The 23886-nt window shown below is 47.1% G+C and overlaps 1 protein-coding gene across 1 annotated transcript in view; it reads left to right on the forward strand.

The window, feature by feature from the left end:
- Positions 1–23886, forward strand: part of LOC144755247 (scavenger receptor cysteine-rich domain-containing protein DMBT1-like) — a 1092132-nt gene that overhangs the window by 352611 nt on the left and 715635 nt on the right. The window lies entirely within an intron of this gene.

A 23886-nucleotide genomic window follows, 5' to 3' on the forward strand; every position in this document is an offset into this window, starting at 1 on the left:
TTTTAAGAGATGTTAATGGTTTGTATACCGTTCTGCATTGTTATGTGGTGTTCTTTAAGCTTCTCAACTTCACAAACATTTTGTTTATTATTGCATTTTTACAATCATATATGTTACACTCTTCAAAAATTACACATTTAGGCTCCAAATAGGAGTTTAGAAGAGCGAAATTACTGCTTGGTTTTGTTAATTTTGCTCCATGCAAAATGTGATGCAGCGTGCGTTACGAAATTTGTTTTATTAATTAAATTGTTTATTTACCTCCAATTATCCATATTTCGGTTTTTAGCACCCCCCACCCTGCCCCTCCCCAGCCCTGCCTTTCTGCCCCACCGGAACTCTCTCCACGGGCCGCGGCTGTGTAGACAGAAAAATCACCTAAAACAATTATACATTTCATGGCAACCGTTTTTAAATTGTGAATTGCACTTAAAAACTCCTCCTGCCTTGAGTGACTGGAAATCGTCACAAAATATAAAAAACAAATTAGCAAAACATACCACAAAACAGCACTTTTAAGAGACTAAAGTGTAACTGAACAAAAATATTGACAACCTCATTTTCTAAAGAACATAAACACAGCGCAAAACATCACAGCCAGATTATAACATAAATACATTCAATAATAAAGTAAAACATTCCTTATGAACAACTAAATCTCAAAATAGAACTGGAACAATGAAAAATAATTATAAGTAGCACTTAAAGTGCACTCTTATTGGCTTGGATAGGTTCTGGATCACAAACCTGTGCTGTTTGGGTAGACGTCCTCTCCGGCCTGATGGAGGGAATTTGTGGGAAGAATAAGATAGGGAAGACGTGGGCAGGTAAGGGAATATGGTTGCAGTTGCTGGTAAGGGGAGTTCTCATATGTGTGTTGAGCAAATATCCTTGTTGCATGGCAAGGTAGGTACTTTCAGCGCACTTAACCTGGCAATACGTCTAGTAGCTACAAGACTAGTCATTTGTCTCACAGCATGTGTATTGAAGCGTCTGGTATGTATTTTTGCTCTTTTGCTCACTTCTATCAGGTCACCCATGTGTCCCATGTGTTGTCTTCGTGCAGAACTTATAGCTCTGCACATATCGATGCAATGTTACATGGCAGATCTACATTCCTTTTGATGTGCTGGGACGAGCGTTGCCTCTGTCAACATTCTGGAGTGTTAAGCAGCTTCACATCACCACCTTGTCAGAATTCATTTGCACATCTGTTGCAATGACTGTGATATAGTCTTGTTATGCATAGGAGGGCATACTTCAGTTGTCACAGGCTCCACTATTTTCTACACAATTCAATTCCAGGCACCTACAAGGGTGAAGAGATAAAGACTGTCACTGAAGTAAGTGTCATCATGCACTGCATTTCCCATGACGTTTTGGGGCAAACTGAGTGCTGGCATGTGAGGCAGTGTGTTTTCCAACCATTTTATTTTGTTTGAGAAGACTCCCTTGAGCTAATGAGCTGAGGAGTTATGGATGATGCACCTGTGCCTTGTGAGTGGTACAGAGAACCGAGAAGGTGTTAGGCAGCATTTCGAGCACCCCCAAAACAATGTGTTGCTGTCGCACGTATGGTTCACACTCACATGTTGAACAACCTATAATTTATTACATAATTAAATGCCTGACGAGCACACACCAGTTGTCGCCAGTGTGTGACACTGCTGTTACTCTGTTCATTTCTCCCGAGTCCCCATGCACCACCACAAACTCTTATGACCTCAGGTTCCACACCTGAAGCCTGATGTCATTCAATAATCATACAACGCATATCCCTGTTTCTAAGGATGAATTAGCTAACCCACAGCACACCCCCTCCTATCGAAACATGAATTAGCTACACCATGCCCCAACCAAATAAAAACTAAAATAAAAAACAAATACCAAAACTGTGTATTAAAATAAAATGAGTACAATATTTCACATAGCTACGTATTGCTGCAAACATGAATTAGCTAAACAATGCCCCAACCAAATAAAAACAAAATAAAAAACAAATACTAAAACTGTGCTTCAAAATAAAATGAGTACAATATTTCACATAGCTATATGTTGCTGCATAAATAGTTGTCTAACCATCTAGGTGGTTTCCTGACTCTTTTCTCCTTCACACATTCATGATCCAGTGCCAATGACTTCTCACTATCAGATATCACCTTGACATTGTCTTCTCCTTCACCTCCCCAATTCCTCACTGTCCTCAGCAGACCCCCTTTCTTCAATCAACTCCATCCTTGGCTCCAAAAAATCCTATCGAGTTTCCAAAACACATTAAATCCATGCATTCATTTGTGTTGGTATTTGTTACCACCTCATCACCCCACAAATCTGAGTCAGACATGTGTGAGTCAGCATGATTGCATTCCCACATGTCACTGAAACCTACTGCTACTCTATTCATGTGCCACATTTTTTCAGTACTCAACCTTACCAAATAGCATAAAATCTCCACAACTTCCTTTGGTTCATAGAGATGTGATTTCCTCCAATCTAGAAATCCAGGCTCTTAATTCAGACACATTCACCTACTTTTAAACTTGCTGGTTTAGATCCTCTCCTTGTGCCACAGTACTCTTTACTCTTTTCGTGACCTGGCTTCATTCTTTCAAGTACCTCTTCAATTGACTACTGTTCCACACCAACGTGGACTAACCCCCCCAGGGATTTCTACCTCTCATCATGACAAAAGGTGATACTTCTGTAGTCTCGTTACTAGTGACTCTATAAGCCCTAATCATCTTACCTACTTGAGCCTAGCAATCCTCCTGCTTACTGGCTATTGACAATTGTGTAACATCCTTGACTCTCAGTTGAACCTTTTCACTATTCCGTTTTCAGCAGGAGTTTTACAGTGATGTGGTTTTATACTTCACACCAATATGCTCAAAATATAATTTTGCCTTGTGTGAAACAAATTGTACACCATTATCACTCAAATTATTTACAGAAATGCCTTCAGAGTGAATACTTGAACTAGAAATTCCAACACTGCATCAGTATCAGCCATATAAACTATTTTCACCGTTGGCCGCCAAGAGAATAAATCAATTATAACACAAAATATACTTCTGTGGATCTCCAAAAGGCCCTATGATGTCAATAGCCACCAACTCCCAGGGAAATTGTGAAATCAAACAGTCACTCCTGGGAGGCCATCATAGTTAGTTTTGTTATCTAATATTTAATTTGGACATTTTCTTCCATACCTCTCCACCTCTAAGTCAATACCTGCCACCAAAATAGCTTCTTTACAACAGACTTGGTCCGAGTGACTCCAGAATGCTTTTCATGTCCCAAACAAATGACAACTTCACCCAGTCGCCGGTGGAATTACCCATTGTCCCCTTAAAATTGTATAATTTTCCAAAGTGAGCTCTGATCTTATCTCAAAAAAAGGCTTATTAAACTGACTCAAAATATCCTTCTTTGACCTAGCCCCACTCAAATTAGTGTTGATGACTGTGACGTTTTATTGCTCTCATACTCCTCAATCCATTCTTCACTTCTGACAGCAGGGTTACCACTATCATGCACCAGTGCCAACTGAAATTCATTCCACCTTCATCTTCACACTCTTCCATATCATTTGGTATCCTTGAAAAAAATCAGAAACCTAGTGTGCTTTGCCAGGGAGGTACACCACTTTGTACGGATAATCTTGCAAGCGCATAGACAACAATGCTGACCTTGCAGAGGCGTTTACAGTACTTTCTATAGTTACAAAGTTCACCAAGGGCTTACGATGGCAATGGTACATGGCTACTCCCACACAAAAGCTCTGAAATGTTTAGAGGCCCATGCATATGCTAGATATGCTAAAGTCTAACACTCTATAACGGGGTATTTTTCCTCGGTAGGTGAAAAAGACCTGAAGGCATATGCAATCTCCTTCCTCCCCCTCTTCCTCCATGGACTTATCTTAGACACTTTGTGGAATGGGTTCAGACACAAACGGCTTAGTCATTATTTGTATTTATTTATTTATATTTACATTTTTTTTTAAAGAGAAATATACCACTTTGTTATTAGAGTGTTGTACATAAACATTAGATCTGGGTTCATGTAATTCGATCTCAGGCTTTGTAATCGAGTCCGTTCCATGTAATTGAAAGTACTCTACACAGGAAACCAGCAACTAGGTCAAAAGTTCATTGGGTCATGTTGATGCATGTCTACCGGAGTGGTATTGTTTCCTTAGGGTGCCATCCTGTGGGTGGAAAGCCTCAGGACCACAAACGTATTTTATGAATGAGTAGAGCAGAAATTACTAGACTTCTTTCCTGAATGCGTGGATTGAGGGATTAGAACTAATCTAAGATGGAAGTGAGTTCCATATTCTTGTTGAAGATCCATAGAAGGTGCATCTGTAGGTCTTACTTTTCTTGAATCTTGGAGTTTCTAGCAGTAGGGTGTTAGCACTCTTTAATGAGTGGCTTCCTCCTGAAAACTTGAGCTAATGTGTTAGATAGCTATGTGTCTTAACATGCAGAGCGTGGAGTCCACTCCTCTAGTTGGAGCCACTGGAGTGACTTCAGAGATGGTGTGATATGATCGAGAAGCATTGGTCCAGTTAATAAGCTCACTGTGGTATTTAAGATTGCCCTTATTAGTGCCGTGTGTGCTTTTTGCAGGCCTGTTAGAATTGCACTCCCGTAGTCTAGTGTGGACACAACCAGGGATTGAATTGTGAGTTTGAAGTCTTGTGATGGCAAGAAAGGCTTCAGTTTCTTAAGTAGGCTGAGTTGGTGATAGGCACTGCAATTGGTGGCGCTGTTGTGTGCCTGTATGTCAACGTTTGTGTCTAGTTTGATCCCAAGAGATTTTATTGTTTTGACCTTAGTGGATATGCAGTAAGTAGATGACATCTAAGGCCCTGATTATGAGTCTGTCTGTCCGAGGACTGCCAGAGTCGTGGGGGTGTGACGGTAGCCACCCAGCATTGGCGGACTGACCACCCCATTCCGAGTTGAGTGATCGCATAGTCATGGGTCTACCGACACCACCAGGGAACCTCTGTTCCCTGGCGGTGGTGCAGAAGTCAGGATGCCGCAATATACGTGGCGGAACTGCTGCGGTCCCGCCAAGCATATTATGAGTTTCCTCTCCACTAGTGGTGTAATGGAGGCTCTTACTCCATGTACACTGTGGCACTGAGGAAACAAAGGGGGCCCTACAGGGCTCCCTGTGCCTCCTCCGGATATTGATGCACACAGAGGGGCATAACATGTGCCCCTCTGCCTGCATGCACACCAGTTCCTGCACCTCATAGACTTTCGAGTCCATACATGCAGGAACGATGTTGTGCAATCCCACTGCAGCACCTTTTTCAAAGGCACTGCCACCTTTGAAAGAGGCACTGCCATTGGGCCCCCACGCTGCCAGACTGGAAGACCACTTCTAAGTCGTATTCTGACAGGCAGGCGGTGGTAAGTCTTGGCGGTGCGGGAGCATGGCAGTAGTGGACCAACTACTCCTGTACTGCTGAAACTCAGAATCGGGCCCTTGGTGTGTCATCCATTCATGTACTGGCAGGGGCAGGGGATGGCAAGAGGAGCAGGATTTCTATTTTCATGGTATTCAATTTGAGGTATTTCCATGACTGCCAAGTTTGGGTTTTCACCAGAATGTCCTTTACTCAAGTGATAGCTTACTGGGTGGAATTTTTTAAGTAGAGTTGCGCTCGTTTGCTTACATGTAGTACCCAATGTTCACCATTTCCTGGATCCTAGTCAATGGGTTCATGCATAGGTTGAAGAGTGTTGGAGCTATAATGGATCTTTTCTCACTAGATATGTCTTGCATTATGAGCTTCCCAGTTTGATTCATTGAGAACTATTATTAAGAAAAGAGGTGAACCCTTTGAGAACGCTACCTGAGAACACCACTCTTTGTTCAAGTAGCTCCAGAAGTCTGTCATGATTAATTTCTTTTGTCCTCATGTTGCCAACTCTCTTGTTGGGACTCTTCCTATCTCTCTATACTGAGTGTGTAGACCATTAGAGAGAGGACGGGATACCCCTTAAGTAGAATGCTGTTTCCATTCCCATCTCCTTTCCCCTCCGGGGACCATAGGTGAGTTTCTGGAGAAATCAGGACTGAAAACATATTTTCCTTAATCATTGGACCCACTTGTCTTCTCTCTCCAATCCAGTGGCGTAACGAAACTTGAGGGGGCCCCCCTGAAAACTACATGAAGCTCCCCCCCATTTTCCGTGCCAGTCTAGAGCTCTCAGGCCACGACCCGCCATACTGCAGGGGATGCGGGTCGATTGTTACACCACTGTCACCAATACAGCCGTTATAAGTAACACTGGATGGTGGAGTCAAAGGTTGGGCTTAGTCTGCCAGCAGGCTGTCATAGGTGGTGGTCCATTCATTACAAGGTCCCTGACATCAGTACGCCGGGGAAGTTTGCCCAATTTTAGGTGGGTTTCCTCATGCAGACTCCTGTCATGATATACAACATCGGGCCCACTCATTGTTCAGTTTTGACAAAAGTGCATCCACTGCTCCTTCTCGTTCCCTTTTTAAAACATTAGACAAAGCGACAATGCAGTATTTCAAAAGCAGAAGTAACTACAAAGAGCATAATTTGATTATACATCTTTATTAGTAGACAATAGCAATCTTAAGAGGCATTGCATAGCTTCATGCACACTTTGTCCCCAATTCCATCACAGTCTCTCTCTCTCTCTCTCTCTCTCTCTCTCTCTCTCTCTCTCTCTCTCTCTCTCTCTCTCTCTCTCTCTCTCAGTGAGTCAATCTCTCTCTCTCAGTCAGCCAATCTCTCTCTCTCGGTCATTCAGTCTCTCTGTCTCTGTCAGTCAGTCAGTCAGTCAGACTGACAGACTGACTGACAGACTGACAGAAAGAGAGAGATAGAGAGACTGACAGAGAGAGAGACCGACTGACTGACAAAGTGACAGAGAGAGAGTGAGAGACTGACTGACAGACTGACTGACTGACAGTCAGTCAGTCTGTCAGTCAGTCTCTCTCTCTGTCACTCTGTCAGTCAGTCGATCTCTCTCTCTAAGTCAGTCTCTCTATCTCTCTCTTTCTGTCAGTCTGTCAGTCAGTCAGTCAGTCAGTCAGTCTCTCTCTTTCTGTCAGTTTCTCAGCCAGTCAGTCTCTCCGTCAGTCAGTATTCAGTCTCTGAGTCAGTCAGTCTCTAATTTCTCTCCACTCTCTCTCTCTCCACTCTCTCTCTGTACTCTCTCTCCAATGTCTCTCTCTCTCTCTCTCTCTCCACTGTCTCTCTACTGTCTCTCCACTGTCTCTCTCCACTGTCTCTCTCCACCCTCTCTCTCCACTCTCTCTTTCCACTCTCTCTTTCCACTCTCTCTCTATTCTCTCTCTCCACTCTCTCTCTCTACTCTCTCTCCACTCTCTCTACTCTCGCTCTACTCTCTCTCTCCTCTCTCTCCACCCTCTCTCTCTCTCTACTCTCTCTCTCTACTCTCTCTCTCTCCACACTCTCTCACTCCACTCTCTCTCACTCCACTCTCTCTCTCACTCCACTTTCTCTCTCACTCCACTCTCTCTCACACTCCACTCTCTCTCACACTCCACTCTCTCTCTCTCCACTCTCTCTCACAAAGTAGTGTGTGTTGCCATGGGCATCCGCAGAAATGTTTCCGGGGGGGCACATTTTTAACTTCATCACCATCCTCCTTGCACCCTTCTCACCCTCACCCTTGCACCCTTCTCACCCTCCCCCTTGCACCCTTCTCCCCCTCCCCCTTGCACACTTCTCCCCCTCTGCCTTGCACCATTTTCTACCTTGCACCCATCTCCCCTCCGCCTTTCACCCTTCTCCCCTCTGCCTTGCACCCTTCTCCCCTCCCCCTTGCACTCTTCACCCCTCTGCCGTGCACCCTTCTCCCCTCTGCCTTGCACCCTTCTCCCCTCTGCCTTGCACACTTCTCCTCTCTACCTTGCACCCATCTCCCCTCTGCCTTGCACCCTTCTCCCCTCTGCCTTGCACCCTTCTCCCCTCTGCCTTGCACCCTTCTCCCTTGCACCCTTCTCCCCCCTGCCTTGCACCCTTTTCCTCTCTGCCTTGCACCCTTCTCCTCTCTACCTTCTACCCTTCTCCTCTCTACCTTGCACCCTTCTCCTCTCTGCCTTGCACCCTTCTACCCGCTGCCTTGCACCCATCTCCCCTCTGCCTTGCACCCTTCTCCTCTCTGCCTTGCACCCTTCTCCCCTCTGCCTTGCACCCTTCTCCCCTCTGCCTTGCACCATTCTCCTCCTCCCCCTTACACCATTCTCCTCCTCCCCCTTGCACCCTTCTCCCCTCTGCCTTGCACCCTTCTCCCCTCTGCCTTGCACCCTTCTCCACTCCGCCTTGCACCCTTCTCTCTGCCTTGCACCCTTCTCCCCTCTACCTTGCACCCTTCTCCCCTCCGCCTTGCACCCTTCTCCCCTCTGCCTTGCACCCTTCTCCCCTCCCCGTTTCACCCTTCTCCCCCATGCCTTGAACCCTTCCCCTCTGCCTTGAACCCTTCTCCTCTCTACCTTGCACCCATCTCCTCTCTGCCTTGCACCCTTCTCCCTTCCGCCTTGCACCCTTCTCTACCTTGCACCCATCTCCTCTCTGCCTTGCACCCTTCTCCTCTCTACCATGCTCCCTACTCCCCTCCGGCTTGCACCCTTCTCCCATCTGCCTTGCACCCTTCTCCCCTTCCCGTTGCACCCTTCTCCCCTCTGCCTTGAACCCTTCTCCTATTAATTCCACTAGTTCTGGGTTGGGTAGCCTGGTTGAAATCCATGACACCCTCTTTTGCGTAATTAAAAACCACTTCTTGAAGCCTGTGAAGGGCAAGGGTGAGAGAGTCCCTAAGAATGCAAAATGGTATAATGTCCATTGTAGGGATGCACAAAATGCCCTTGGTACTGCTTTAAAGGGTAGAGAGACCACGGCTATTCAATCTGCTAGAAAGGAATATAAAGCCGGTATAGCGAACGCAAAAAAAGCCTGGGATGAGCATCACTGGTCCGAACTAAAAAGAGCTAGTGATATGAAAGATTCTAGACTGTTTTGGAGCATTGACAAGTGGGGTTGAGAGGGGACACCGGAACCCCCAAATAACAATGTTCCGGAAGAAGAGTGGGTAAAAATTTTTAGAACACAGTATGCCGAGGCAAAACAAGTTACATTTCCAGCGGACATACGTCAAACCCACTTCAAAGATAATTCCTTCAGTCTACAAGAAATTCTGGTGGCTTTAAATACCGTGAATAGCGGGCGCGCCCCTGGCATCGGCATTCCTGCCGACGTCTTTATTAATGATAAAGAACGTTGGTGTAAGTACATTTCCCTTCTTATTAATAATATTGCTATGGGTGCAGAGGTACCGACATCCTGGCAGGGAGCAGTAATTATACCAGTGTACAAGAAAGGTGACCGATCCCAGCCCGGCAATTACAGGCCAATAAGCCTTATTGACACCATTCAAAAGGTAGTGGGGCGTGTTATTGTGAACAGGCTTCTTGAATGGGCAGAGGATAATGATGCTTTATCACCATTTCAAGCGGGATTCCGTAGGTCCACAAGTAGTGTGGATCAGGTTTTCCGCTTTAACTTGCTGCAATGGAGGACCGTGGTGCTGGGCGGGGGTAACCTATACGCGGCTTTTGTCGACTTGCGGGCTGCCTTCGATCTAGTACCGCGGTCGAAGCTGTGGTCTGTTCTCAAGAACCTGGGTGTACCAGATGATTTATTGACACTGATAATGCGCCTCCATGAAGTAACCTTTGCTAGAATCCAGTGGGGGGGGCAGGGCATGGTGACAGCGGACTTCCCGGTTGAGCGGGGCGTCCGCCAAGGCTGCTCAATGGCTCCCACTCTCTTTACATTGTTTATTAACGGTGTCGTATCCCGCATGTTATCTGCGAAGTTGGACGCTCCTTCATTAGCTGGTACAAAAATACCTATTTTAATGTTCTCAGGCGACACGCTTATCCTATCAAAGACCCCAAGTGGCTTACAGCGTGCACTGTCTATCTTTGATCTATTTTGCGGGGAGCACGGCCTGGAGGTCAATGTGACCAAAACGAAACTTATGATTTTTAATCCTCATCGTAGTTTTAAATCTAAAATTATTATGAATGGTCGTCCTCTAGAAGTGGTGAACACTTTTACGTATCTGGGTATCCACATCTCAAATAAGAGCGGATGGTGCCAACATATAGATATTGCTACATTGAGGCACAGGCAACTATCAGGTGCTATTAGTTCAGAGCATAGAAAGTCCCTGACGAAACCGGTAAAGCCTGCTCTGCAGATATATGAAGCAAAGGCTCTTGGCTCCGCACTATATGGTGCTGAACTATGGGGTTTCGAGAAGGTGGCTGCCCTGCAAATATCGGAAAACAAGTTCTTCCGGGCAATAACTGGTGTCCCGAAAGTACTCCCTTGCTGCCCCTTAGGTACGATCTGGGCAGAAAAGCGGTTACAGATTTGGTCAGGCTTCGACCGATTCTGTACTGGAGAAGGCTCTGGACTACGCCTGAGCTTTCCCATTATGCTGAGGAGTTTTTAGATATTATCAAAGCGGATATATTCCATAAAAATGGGTGGCTCAAATCGTTGAAAGCAATCTTGAATGAGCTTGGAATGAGTTCGCTTTGGACAGACCCATTTGGAGCAATATTCCCTACTAAAAGTGCTCTAAAAAATTTTTATTGGGAAAAGGTAGCCTCCCGGGGATGGAGTACAACTAGTTTAGGATCTATGACAGAAGGATTCTCAGAGGCTAAGTTGTATCCTTCTCTGGAACCCTACTGGGATATTGTAACTAGATCTTGTGATAGAAAACTTCTTTTCCAATTGAGAGCAGGTTCACTCCCCCTTAGATTTTTGACAGCTAAATGGGAAGGTGGGCTGAGTGATTGTTGTCCTGCTTGTGGATCCACCAGAGAAACAACGGGCCATTTTTTATTTTCTTGCACTGCCTATTCGGACCCAAGACGTGTATGGTTAAAACTGATGTGCAAGAAATTAGGGACTACTAGTAGTACAGTTGCCTTGTGTATTATATGCACAAGCAGTGAGATATGGATATCAATACCCACTGCCAAATATCTAGGATGGGCATGGCCGATCAGACAGAGACTGCTAGTCATTTGACTATTCTCTGTCTGGGTAAACTGTTCATATGTTTTATCTACATTTTTATTATAAATTTGTTTTATTTTTTAACCTTTTAGAAATGGCTAATTTTGCATTGTATGAAATCTTTCAAAATTGGAACTGTATATCGAGTCACAAACTGTAAATAATATGCGTTAGTTTTTTAATGTAACTGACTGTAAATCTAATTGTATTTTAAATCTAGACTGTTCTTGCTTTTATGAGTGAAATCTCGAATAAAGCATATTTTGACTTGACTTTGACCTTCTCCTCTCTACCTTGCACCCATCTCCTCTCTGCCTTGCACCCTTCTCCCTTCCGCCTTGCACCCTTCTCTAACTTGCACCCATCTCCTCTCTGCCTTGAACTCTTCTCCTCTCTACCATGCACCCTTCTCCCCTCTGCCTTGAACCCTTCTTGGCACCCCTTGCCCCTCCCCCCCCCATCGGACGCCCACATGGTGCCTTCTAACAAGAGTGCTTACCTGAGGGCACCATTTTGCTGCCTCATCCCTTCTCATATGAACTTTGCCCTGGAGAATGCTCTCTCTGGGGGCCCCCACTCCCACTCTTGCCACGGCCCTGAGCAGTTCTCTGTGCTGCCTCCTGCTCTCTGGGGCCCCCACCCCACCCTTGTCAGGGTCCTGAGCCGTGCTCTGTGCTGCCTCCTCCTCTCTGGGGCCCCCATCCCACCCTTGTCAGGGTCCCAGCAGTGCTCTATGCTGCCTCCTGCTCTCTGGGGCCCCCACCCCACCCTTGTCAGGGTCCCAGCAGTGCTCTGTGCTGCCTCCTGCTGTCTCTGGGCCCCCACCCCCACCCTTGTCAGGGTCCCAGCAGTGCTCTGTGCTGCCTCCTGCTCTCTGGGGCCCCCACCCCACCCTTTTCTGGGTCCCAGCAGTGCTCTGTGCTGCCTCCTGCTCTATGGGGCCCCCACCCCACCCGTGTCAGGTTCCCAGCAGTGCTCTGTGCTGCCTCCTGCTCTCTGGGCCCCCCACCCCACCCTTGTCAGGCTCCCAGAAGTGCTCTGTGCTGCCTCCTGCTGTCTCTGGGCCTCCACCCCCACCCTTGTCATGGTCCCAGCAGTGCTCTGTGCTGCCTCCTGCTCTCTGGGGCCCCCACCCCATCCTTTTCAGGGTCCCAGCAGTGCTATGTGCTGCTTCCTGCTCTCTGGGGCCCCACCCCACCCTTGTCAGGGTCCCAGCAGTGCTCTGTGCTGCCTCCTGCTCTCTGGGGCCCCACCCGTGTCAGGTTCCCAGCAGTGCCCTGTGCTGCCTCCTGCTCTCTGGAGCCCCACCACCACCCTTGTCAGGGTCCCAGCAGTGCTCTGTGCTGCCTCCTGCTCTCTGGGGCCCCCACCCCACCCTTGTCAGGGTCCCAGAAGTGCTCTGTGCTGCCTCCTGCTGTCTCTGGGCCTCCACCCCCACCCTTGTCAGGGTCCCAGCAGTGCTCTGTGCTGCCTCCTGCTCTCTGGGCCCCCCACCCCATCCTTTTCAGGGTCCCAGCAGTGCTATGTGCTGCTTCCTGCTCTCTGGGGCCCCACCCCACCCTTGTCAGGGTCCCAGCAGTGCTCTGTGCTGCCTCCTGCTCTCTGGGGCCCCACCCTTGGCAGGGTCCCAGCAGTGCTATGTGCTGCCTCCTGCTCTCTGGGGCCCCCATCCACCCCACCCTTGTCAGGGTCCCAGGAGTACTGTGTGCTGCCTCCTGCTGTATCTGAGCCCCCACCCCCACCCTTGTCAGGGTACCAGCAGTGCTCTGTGCTGACTCTTGCTCTCTGGGGCCCCCACCCCACCCTTGTCAGGGTCCCAGCAGTGCTCTGTGCTGCTTCCTGCTCTCTGGGGCCCCCACCCCACCCATGTCAGTGTCCCAGCAGTGCTCTGTGCTGCCTCCTGCTCTCTGGGGCCCCACCCCCACCCTTGTCAGGGTCCCAGCAGTGCTCTGTGCTGCCTCCTGCTCTCTGGGTGATCAAACAAAACAATCGCCAGTGCTGAGAACTTCAATTATAAGCTGACAAGCTGAAAGAAATAGTTGTTATGAATGTAGCATAATCAACTGCTTTAAGAATTGCAACATATGAAGGTGAAGCGTCAAGCCTTCCCGTCTGAAGTGCCTAAACTGCCTATACCGCGGATGAATCAGATCCAGCCGCTTCACGTCCCTAGTAACGAGGTCGGACAAACTATAGAAAATCGGGGATTTATACGCCATCACCCGAGCGGCCCCCGCGCGCACTTCCATTGGAGATACAACTTTTATGAAATTGGATTTGTGATCGAAGAATCAAGTGTCAATCATTGGTCCTGAGGAGAACCTCGGCATCTGGCGGGGTTTGAAACGCGTCGACCAACCTGGTCTCGGGTCATTTAAAACATCTTTTTCACAACGGCTGTTAGTGAATAGCAAGAGATTTGGATACTTTACTGATTTGCATTCTGCAAATATTTTGACATTGGTTGAAAATAAAAAGGACTTCTCACCTGAATATATGTTTAAAGGTCTATTGATACCGAGACCAATTCTTGTATGTTTGTTTGTTTGAATGGTTCTTGATGAATGAACGGTCAAGTATGTCTGAACTGCTTAATCGTCAATTTTTGTTGTGTTAACTGTTTTTGTATATATTATGTATATAAATATTTTTGTATTTCCATGCACGAAATGAGTTGTGTTTAAAAAGCGAAGAATCCAAAAAGAAGCAATAAAAATTCATATGTTGCAATTCTTAAAGCAGTTGATTATGCTACATTCATAACAACTATTTCTTTCAGCTTGTCAGCTTATAATTGAAATTCTCAGCACTGGCGATTGTTTTGTTTGATCATTCAAGTTTGGCTCAGCCTTGTTGAGTTGAGAGTCAAGGCCCTTTGTGTTTTTTGTCCTGCTCTCTGGGGCCACCACCTCACCCTTGTCAGGGTCCCAGCAGTGCTCTATGCTGCCTCCTGCTCTCTGGGGCCCCCATCCCACACTTGTCGGGGTCCCAGCAGTGCTCTATGCCCCCATCCTCTTTCCGGGCCTGGCACCTCTGACTGAAGAGAAACAATGTATGTTGATACTTTGTCTCTCTCCAGTCAGAGGGAGGGGCGAGGGGCTCAGAGCTGCTGACAGCCTGTACCTGCTTTGGAGGGAGAGAGGCTTGCCTCAGCGCAAAGCAAGCCTCTCTCACAGCTCTCACCAAAGAGCTGAGGGGGGGCCCGGGGCCCCTTCATTTACTGAAGAGAGTGTGGCCCACCCGCACTGTGGGGGCTGCGGGGACGTTTGTTACACCCCTGCTCCAATCAATCAGTAAAGTCCAGATCTTATCTCTACTTCCTGGATCACAGGCCATATCAGATTCACTTCTTTGTATAACATTTTTTTGCAACACGGAAAAAGATGGAGGGCTTTCAGATTTCCACATCCTACAAATCTCACGCCTTGCCAACACTATCACATAGAAGATAAAGAACCAACCTCCTTACCCAACACTTCATCTTGCAATAGCCCAAAGAATAACACGTGAGGGCTTACCTTAATCTGTTTACCTAGTATTTCTCCCAGAAAACTACAAACCGCAGTCCAGTATGGTGTAATTTTTGGGCACACCAAGAACATGTGTAGGTCATCTGCTTCTATTTGATTACATCTTGGGCAGTTATAAATATTTTTCTGTAGACAGTAAATAAATGGGTTACCCTTAAGTGATGCTGGTGTTACAGCTGTTTGAAGCATATCGAATTAGTCCACCCACAGAGTCTTTACTTCTACATCGCCAAACTCTTTATCCCATTTTTGTCTTACTCTGCCAGGATGTACATTGTCTCTCGGTAATATCGACCAATTCTAGTTATTTTTGTAAACTAAAAACCCAGAGGAGTACAGGGTGATGTGCCCCTCACTGGATCCTAACAAGTTTTCTTACTCACAATTCCCTGCAAACCTCAAAATGTGACAAAGGTTTTCCTAGCATTACTTTGCCATATTTTTCCAGAATCAGAAAGACACCACAAATTCCCTACCACCCAGAGTTCTCCCAATAAAAATTCTGCCTCACTTGTGTTGGGTGGGCCAAGTGCTTGTGACCGGAAAGGGCCCAAAAATATTGTGGATGCATCGAAATTATCGATCACAAAACAACCTGGTGTTGCGAAGGGGTTACCTGCATTTTCGGTCCCAGGCTCGGGGCCTCTTGGGGAAACCTACTAAACGCAGACATTTCTGAAAACTAGACAACCGGGGGAGCCCAGGGAGGTGTGACGTGGTTGGTTCCCCCAAAGTTTTCTTACCCAAAATATCCTGCAAACCTCAAATTTACCTACAAAAATCACTTTCTTCTCACATTTCTGTGTGGAATGACGTGCTGGCGCATATTTCCTACCACTCAGTATTCCCCTTTGTCTCCTGAGTAAAATGATACCTAACTTATGTGGGTGGGCAAAGGGCCTGTGACTGAGAAGGGCCAAAAAGATAGATATTGAAGGGATAGCGCAGCGAGCTCTAAACACTATGGGCTTCATTTATGAGGCTGTGCGTCACTTTTACGCCGCCGGTGCGTCACTTTTTGTGACGCACCAGTGGCGTAAAAAATTCACCTTGTTGTGCCATATTTATAAAGTGACGCATCTAGGTAGATGCGTCACTTTGTAAACCCTTGCACCACATTACACCTGCGCCAGGTATAATGTATGCAAGGGGGCGTATTGACGCAAGAAAGGGTTGTAGAAGTGACGCAGTGAAATCTATGAGTTTTTTCTGCGTCACTTCTAGGACGCAAATGCGTCAATATCTTACGCCTGCCTCACAGCAGGTGTAAGACTGTAAATGTAAATGTGGGATACTTGTAAAGCGCACTGTTACTCTACCCGAGTGTCCTGGCGCTGTAGACCGCTGGGGAACCCGTCCTGGTTTTCCCTGTGAGATGGTCCCTTTCTGGGTATCTCCAGGGTGAAACCAAGCATCCCTGGCGTCTGTGGGGGGCCGTTGTAGAGATGAGGCAAGCTTAATGCCCAGAGTTACCGAGTGTGTTCCCTGGTTAGAGTAGGCACTGAGGCGAGAATTATCGAGTCCGTTGACCCTGGTCCAAGACCCTGCCGCGTCGGGAATTGAACCCTGGTCCCGGGCCGTTCTCTGCTTACAGGTCTGCCGCCTCTAACCAGTGAGCCACACCTCTCCACTGACGCAGGGCTAGTCCCATGTGAAAGGACACATTGCTGGAGTTGCGTCACTTTTGTGACACACTCCAACAATGCGTCACTTTTGCGCCATACAGATACGTCAGAAATACTGACGTATCTGTAACTCCTTGCGACATGATGCGTCATATCATAAATATGATGCATCAATCATGTCGCAAGGAGGGCGCACTGAGAAGTGACGCATCGCTGCTTTCATGCAGCGATGCGTCACTTCTCATAAATGAGGCCCCATATATTATATGTAAGCATGGGCTGAAAATTCGTTCGGCTCGCGGAATTTGCGGATTTTCCGCGATTTGGCGATCCGCGAATCTCGCGAAATCGCGGTAAAATCCGCGAATCAGTGGGGACGAATTTTAAGCCAAGCACTTACAGGGTTACAGCAGCAGGTGCAAAAGTTGAAGCAAATTTTTTGTAACCTTTTACAAAAGGGTTACAAAGAAATTAACTTCAACTTGGGCACCTGCTGCTGTAAGCCTGTAAGTGCTTCCTGGCGCCTCGTTGCCTACTTGCAACTATTCTCTGACCCTGCTCTGACCCTTGAAGCAGGGTCAGAGAATAGTTACAAGTAGGCAATGAGGCGCCTGTCACGAAAATTAAACCTCAACAGGAAGCAATGACAGATATAAAAACAAGCATTTGCAATGCAATAGGTCTCGCATTAGGAAAGTTTGAGCTATTGGTCTTGTAAATGACCATTTTTTTTATTTATGAGTTGGTTTTGAAAATAGCTAAATTAATAGCTTTGTCATTTACAATGCCAATAGTTATAACCTTTGCAAATGTGACACCTATAGCATTTGTAATGCAACATGTTTTGTATGTACGTGACTTAGCTGTATTGATATTACAAATTACAATGGCTTTTAATTTTTTTAAAGAATTAATACTTAAATAAAAGTGATTTTAATGTATAATGGCAATAGCTTAAACTTTTGTAAATAAATTTTGTGAAGATTATGTTCAGTGTATTTTATTGTGACGAAAATCCAAGAACAGAAGTGAAATATTAACATCTTTTTGTGACATTTGTAATAAAGTTTAAAACATTGAGAGAACATATTTGAACCAGTTGTTGTTGAATGGTTGTGCAGATAGATGCTGGGGTGGCGCTGAGTGGTGCTGTGGTGGTGCTGAGTGGTGCTGTGGTGATGCTGAGTGGTGCTGTGGTGGTGCTGAGTGATACTGGGATGGTGCTGAGTGATGCTGGGGTGGTGCTGTGGTGGTGCTGAGTGATGCTGTGGTGGTGCTGAGTGATGCTGTGGTGGTGCTGAGTGGTGCTGTGGTGGTGCTGAGTGATAATGTGGTGGTGCTGAGTGATGCTGTGGTGGTGCTGAGTGATGCTGTGGTGGTGCCGAGTGATGCTGTGGTGGTGCTGAGTGATGCTGTGGTGGCGCTGAGTGGTGCTGTGTGGTGCTGATTGGTGCTGTGGTGGTGATGAGTGGTGCTGTGGTGGTGCTGAGTGATGCTGTGGTGGCGCTGAGTGGTGCTGTGGTGGTGCTGAGTGATAATGTGGTGGTGCTGAGTATGTGGTGGTGCTGAGTGATGCTGGGGTAGCGCTGAGTGATGTGGTAATGCAGAGGGCAGAAAGGCACAAAAAGCAGTCTATCAAAGGGCAGAAGGGCACAAAAACAAGGGGAAAACGAGTCTAACAGAGGGCAGAAGGGCACAAAAAACCAGTCTAACAGAGGACAGAAGGGCAGAAGAACAAGGGAAAAACGAGTCTAACAGAGGGCAGAAGGGCACAAAAAACTAGTCTAACGGGGCAGAAAGGCACAAAAACGAGTCTAACAGAGGCCAGTAGGGCACAAAAAACGAGGCTAACAGAGGGCAGAAGGGCATAAAAACAAGGGAATAACAGAGGGCAGAAGGGCACAAAAAACGAGTCTAACAGAGGGCAGGAGGGCACAAAAACAAGGGAAAAATGAGTCTAACAGGGGGCAGAAGGGCACAAAAACAAGTTAAAAACGAGTCTAACAGAGGGCAGAAGGGCAGAAAAACAAGGGAAAAACGAGTCTAACAGGGGGCAGAAGGGCACAAAAAACGAGTCTAACAGGGGGCAGAATGAATCCTGCACTGCCTGTTTGTCCACGAAGAAGGCACCTTTTTGTGCAATAACTCAACTCAACTGGAGTACTTTCTACTGTCTAATCAGTAAGTGCTCCCTCGTTGGCTAAATGTATAGGGGCAGATTTACAATAACTGGCGCATCCCCAGGGATACGCCAGTTATTGTGCGCCGCAGCTCCGCCACCCATGGTGCGACGCATTTACAATGCGGTGCACCATGTGGCATAAACGGCACAGATGCGTCACGCATCTGTGCCGTAAAAGTAGCGCATTGCTGGAGCTACGTCGCGCTTGCGAAGCAGCTCCAGCAATGCTCTGGGGGGCCCTATCTCCCCAATGCTGCATCAAGCCTTGCGCCTGCTTCAAGCAGGCGCAGGGTTTTGACGCAGCATTGGCCTAAAAGTGACTGAGTGAAATCTTGTAGATTTCACTCAGCCAGTTTTAGGAGGCGATCCTGCGCAGGAACGCCGTCCCCTGCGCCAGAACGCCTCCTGATGGCGCAGAGTTTTACAACATGACGCATCTCTCAGATACGTCAGCCACTTTTAGGAGGCGATCCTGCGCAGGAACGCCCTCCCCTGCACCAGAACGCCTCCTGATGGCGCAGAGTTTTACAACATGACGCATCTCTCAGATGCGTCACGTTGTTAATACCCAGCACCATGGCGCATCTTTTGTGCTGCCGCTGCGTCACAAAAGGTCTCGGTAGAGGGTGGCAGTGGTGAACCAGAGGGTGGCAGTGATGAACCAGAGGGTGACAGTGATGAACCAGAGGGTGGCAGGGGTGAACCAGAGGGTGACAGTGCTGAACCAAAGGGTGGCAGTGCTGAACCAGAGGGTGGCAGGGGTGAACCAGAGGGTGGCAGTGATGAACCAGATGGTGGCAGTGATGAACCAGATGGTGGCAAGGGTGAACCAGAGGGTGGCAGTGGTGAACCAGAGGGTGGCATGGGTGAACTAGAGAGTGGCAGTGGTGAACCAGAGGGTGGCAGTGCTGAACCAGAGGGTGATAGTGGTTAACCAGAGGGTGGCAGTGGTGAACCAGAGGTGCTGTGATGAACCAGAGGGTGGCAGTCGTGAACCAGAGGGTGGCAGTCGTGAACCAGAGGGTGACAGTGCTGTACCAGAGGGTGGCAGGGGTGAACCAGAGGGTGCTGTGATGAACCAGAGGGTGACAGTGGTTAACCAGAGGGTGGCAGTGGTGAAACAGAGGTGCTGTGATGAACCAGAGAGTGGCAGTCATGAACCAGAGGGTGGCAGTGGTGAACCAGAGGGTGACAGTGCAGTAGCAGAGGGTGGCAGGGGTGAACCAGAGGTGCTGTGATGAACCAGAGGGTGGCAGTTGTGAACCAGAGGGTGGCAGTGGTGACCCAGAGGGTGACAGTGCTGTACCAGAGGGTGGCAGGGGTGAACCAGAGGGTACTGTGATGAACCAGAGGGTGGCAGTGGTGAAGCTGAGGGTGGCAGGGGTGAACCAGAGGGTGGCAGTGCTGAACCAGAGGGTGACAGTGGTTAACCAGAGGGTGGCAATGGTGAACCAGAGGTGCTGTGATGAACCAGAGGGTGGCAGTCGTGAACCAGAGGATGGCAGTGGTGAACCAGAGGGTGACAGTGCTGAACCAGAGAGTGGCGGGGGTGAACCAGAGAGTGGCAGTGCTGAACCAGAGGGTGGCAGTGGTGAACCAGAGGGTGACAGTGCAGTACCAGAGGGTGGCAGGGGTGAACCAGAGGTGCTGTGATGAACCAGAGGGTGGCAGTTGTGAACCAGAGGGTGGCAGAGGTGACCCAGTGGGTGACAGTGCTGTACCAGAGGGTGGCAGGGGTGAACCAGAGGGTACTGTGATGAACCAGAGGGTGGCAGTGGTGAAGCTGAGGGTGGCAGGGGTGAACCAGAGGGTGGCAGTGCTGAACCAGAGGGTGACAGTGGTTAACCAGAGGGTGGCAATGGTGAACCAGAGGTGCTGTGATGAACCAGAGGGTGGCAGTCGTGAACCAGAGGATGGCAGTGGTGAACCAGAGGGTGACAGTGCTGAACCAGAGAGTGGCAGGGGTGAACCAGAGAGTGGCAGTGCTGAACCAGAGGGTGGCAGTGGTGAACCAGAGGCTGGCAGGGGTGAACCAAAGGGTGGCGGGGGTGAACAAGAGGGTGGCAGTGGTGAACCACAGGGTGGCAGTGATGAACCAGAGCGTGGCAGTGGTGAACCAGAGGGTGCTGTGCCCATACACGACCGCATGGGTAACTTCGCCATGCAAGCGGCCCGCGAACACGCAAAAAGCCCGCGAACACGCAAAAAACCCCGCGAACACGCAAAAAAAACAAAAATCCGCAAATTCGCGGATTTTGCAGATTGTGAATTCGATTTCGCAAATTTCGCCCATACTTAATTTTATGTCCATACATTTTAGGCTGACTCCGCATTGGATACCCACACAAGTGAGGTATCATTTTTATCAGAAAATTTGGATAGGAGTGGTGATTTCAGACAGAAATGTAAGGTGCACATTGCATTTAGGGCTGTTTTCTATCGTGGGCACTAGGCCTACGCACACATGTGAGGTACAATTTTTATTGAAAGACTCAGGGGAACACAGAATCATAGAACGAGTGTTCTTACCAATTGTTTTTCCATGCATTTCTGCCTTCCAAATGTAAGACAGTGTGTAAGAAACAAGCTATTTTGCAAAATGATTCACATGCTAATAAGGGTACCCACAAATTCAGAGATGCACAAATAACCACTGCTTCTAAACTCCATATCTGTTCTCATTTCCATCATTTCCATTATTGGTTTCACACCCATTTCTAGCACTTACCAGAAGGAGGATGATAACTCAAAATTAAGAAAAATAGGCAATGTCCCAGTGACAATGCCAAAACTGTGTAGGAAATGTTTTTTTTCTGACAAAAGACTGCCATTTCCTGAAAGCTGGGAAGAGGGTGATGTTAGTACCACAAACCCTACTTTGATACCATTTGCAGGGATAAAAACATGCATTTTTTTCTTCAGAACATTTTCCCCTTTTTTCTCAAAAAACCCAAACTTTAGAAGTATTTTGTCTAATTTCTCAGTCTTCTCCAGGGGAATCCACAAACCCAGGGTACTTTTGGAATCCTCAGTATGTTGAAAGAAAAGGATGCAAATTTGGTGTGGCTACCTTATGTGGACAAAATGTTATGGGGGACTCAGTGCAAACTTAACCAAATAGCCAAAAAAAAGCATTTTGGGGGTGGACTGGCAATGAAAGCACAAATCAATTGGCAATAGATAGAAAACTATAACTACAAACACAAAAGCTCTAACTAAATACATCAAACTAATGCCAACCATGAAATCTGAACAAAAATATAAAACAATACAGACCAGTCAGTTTACTTTTATGGTTAAAGTCCCAACCAAAAACTCCATTCGGTGTGGTACAATTGAAAACATGTAAGCACACACAGCCCTGGCTTGGAAGGACAATAGAGCAGTCTATATGACTCTCCTTCCAGATACTTCTTTGGTAACAGACTATACATTTCTTAGTGGGAAAGGTTTTTTTTGAGAGTGAGAGAATTGTGATCAGGAAAGTGGCGATCTTTCAATCTAACCACATCCTCCGCCACTGCTTCTCTATGAATTCTTGCCGGTTCTACTACAACAAGGCTGCCCATCAGAGACTGCTGAAACTAAACAAATGTCATCTTTGGATCTGGAGACCAATTCTTAAATACAACAAAAGCAATGAAGGTTGCTAAATGGAACAAATGGTTAGCCAACTTCTTATACTAAACTTACGCCTTACGAACAGCAGTCTAAGGTTCCAACCTCTAATCTACTTGATCTACACCACCCATGTGCTTATTGTAGTCTAAGATGGACACAGGTTTGCGCACTTCAGGAACCTGGCCACAGTCACAGGTAAAGTACTTTCATCATGGATGGTAGTCAGCAATCTCTCATGTCAGAAAAAGTCAGAGCTAGAGGTTCATCACTATGCAAGGCACAACACTGTGCCTACTCAATTTTTTAAGAAACCAGGTCTTTTGGGTAGAGCGGATTGTGCCACAAGCAACAGTGTCCACTTTGAACAATGGCATACCAGTGTAAAAGTTATCTATATTTAAATGGTGACCATTGTTAAAAATTCCTCTGCGAAGTTCCCATACAATTTTCTCTGTAACTCTAAAAGTGGAGAGACAACCAGGGCGGTCAATACTGGAACCCCTACCAGTGTAGTCCCTGAAATTATAAACATATCCAGTACTACCCTCAGACAGCATATGCATCTTAATTCCATAATGTCCCTTCTTGCTATGAATGTACTGCTTAAAATCCAATCAGCCCTTGAACAGGACCAAAGATTCATCTACAGCTATTTCTTTCCCTGGCACATAGATCTCTGAAAATCAATCTACAAAGTGATCAAGGGCAGGCCGAACGTTACAAAGACAATCAGATTCAGGGTTATCTTGTGGCAATGTTAAAGCATTATCAACAAGAAGAAGAAGCAAATACCAATTACAACTCATGGTTACAGGAAATATAGCCATTGTCATCAAGGTATTAGTAGACAGAGACAGTTGCCTTATCAGGCAAATCAAAAAAGGTAAACCTAAGAACTTCTTCAACTCAAACAGATTCGTGGGAGTCCACCAGGTAGCTCTAGGCTGTGGCTAAAGACTGGCACTGTTGTCCACCAAATAATGTTCAGCATACAAATTAATCTGCTCAACAATCTTATCCAAAAATACATCATCCATAAACAACTGAAAACAACTTATAGGAAAATAAAAATCACAATTTGCTCTACATACTGCAACACCACTAAAGGCAGGCAACACTGGCTGCATCAAGTTTGGGTCAACCCTAGAGTCCAGCACTTCCAATGAGAAGCATTGCATCCCCAGGCTTCAATCCAGATGCCTCTTGCTGCACTACAGGCACACCAATGTATTCCTCTAAAAGCAACAATTCACCACACTGAGAGGGGCTTCATCATCTGATGATTCCTATCGACAGAAAATTCACTGCCAGAATCCTGGCCTTCCTTCTCTGCCTCAGATGCAGAGTCAGTCTCATAATCATGGTCAGAAGAAGACTCGAAAAGCATACCAACAACCTGTTCAGCGGTCATCCTGCGGCTAGCCTAATCCTTTACCAAGAAAAGTAACTTGACAAACAAATCAAGAATACCCAACACGGTGAAAAATAAGTAATAAACAAAGTGTGGATCTAGAAAACAAAAAGTAAAACAACTGACATATAGCAATTGCAAAGTAAAATCAGCAAATACAAAGCATGCAAAGACTATTATACTGTATAACAATGCCACTCACTACTTAAAGACTGCTCTATTGCACACGGAGGCACTTTTGCTACTGACCCTGCAAACCATCAGTATTTCCAGGAGCCCATACCTAGAACTCGCCGCCTGGGACACCGGAACATTGCTGAAGGACTGCGGGCTACCGGGTGAGTGCGGTCAGCGGGGCTGCGAGCGTGCAGGGGACTCCATTGCCCAGGAGTCCC

This window comes from Lissotriton helveticus, chromosome 5_1 (genome assembly GCF_964261635.1).
Source record: "Lissotriton helveticus chromosome 5_1, aLisHel1.1, whole genome shotgun sequence".
NCBI classification, from domain to species: domain Eukaryota; kingdom Metazoa; phylum Chordata; class Amphibia; order Caudata; family Salamandridae; genus Lissotriton; species Lissotriton helveticus.